This window comes from Delphinus delphis, chromosome 5, assembly GCF_949987515.2.
Source record: "Delphinus delphis chromosome 5, mDelDel1.2, whole genome shotgun sequence".
NCBI lineage: Eukaryota > Metazoa > Chordata > Mammalia > Artiodactyla > Delphinidae > Delphinus > Delphinus delphis.
In genome coordinates, this window is record NC_082687.1 from 65,177,527 (window position 1) to 65,178,761 (window position 1,235).

A 1,235-nucleotide genomic window follows, 5' to 3' on the forward strand; every position below is an offset into this window, starting at 1 on the left:
GTCTAGTTTACATGTGGTAGTTTTGGCTGAGGCCTGAAGGATAAGCCGGAAGGGTTTTAAGGGATACCTTCTACGCTGCACTGAGGCAGTATCTCTCTAGTAAAATCACCTGGGGAGGCTTTTTAGGCAACCCTCATCCCTAAATCATTGGATTTAATTATTGGATCCAAGTGTCACCTGGGCGTAAGTATTATTGAAGATAATTACTCCCAGGTAATTTTACTGAGCAAACAAGAGAGACAACCACAGAAGGAGCATGGTCTTTGGAATTAGACGGCCTTGTTCTAACGCCCTGTGCCATTCGACTAGGCCCATTGTGGCGGCTGTGTCCGTGTCCCACAGCTGCTCTGTTTCCTCCTATTTCTACCAGTGCCTGGGAAGAAACCCTGCCATGGGAGAGTCCCTCCCCTTTGACAAACTTTCCTTGACTGAAAAAGCCTGGACTGGGAATCAGGAAATCTGGATTCTATCCCAGCTCCGCCACTGAGGTGCTACATGCGTGTGCTGGGTCACATAAGGAGATAAAGCAAAGACACTTGGGATTAATATTTGCAAGACATCGCGCTAGGTACTCAACGCATCTCCGGGCCTCAACGTCCCCATCGGTTGAGGTTTTTAGATCAGCATTTGTAGTCCATAAAGTCTACTTAAGAGGCCATGACGAGAATTATCTTTAAAGAATGATGTAAAGCATAATAGAAAAGTGGAGTGCACTGCATAGAATAGGGCAAGTATTGTGAAGTACAATTTTGTTTCAGTTATAAATACATGCATTTACTGCGTCATAATGTAAAATAAATGTCATGTTATAGGTTGTAAGTTAAAAACTTTAAGAGTACTCACTGGCAGTACATATACTAAAATTGGAAAGATACAGAGAAGATTAACATGGCGCCTGTGCAAACACATGAAGCATTCCATGTATTTTTTGATGTTACATTTTTTTTTTTACCACAACTTTAAAAAAAGAGTTTGAGAAACATGGGATTAGATGCTCTCTGCGGACCCCTCCCTTCTGCTTTATAGCCCTTGACTACTCCAGCCTACCCTGAACCTACCTTTCTGTAACCTCCTTCTAGTTAGTACCGTGTAATTCTAGCCTATCATTTATTTCTTTTAAGAGGGAGGCAGGACAGTGTAGTGGTTAAAAGCACCTTACTGAGTTAGATAAATCTATGTTTGAATCGAATTTCTTCACTTATTTGTTGAATGACCTAGAAAATATACCCAACCTC

The 1,235-nt window shown here is 41.7% G+C and overlaps 1 pseudogene; it reads left to right on the plus strand.

Moving 5' to 3' along the window:
• The first annotated feature begins 835 nt into the window (after positions 1-835).
• On the plus strand, positions 836-927 carry LOC132426404 (U6 spliceosomal RNA; annotated as a pseudogene).
• The last annotated feature ends 308 nt before the right edge of the window (positions 928-1,235 follow it).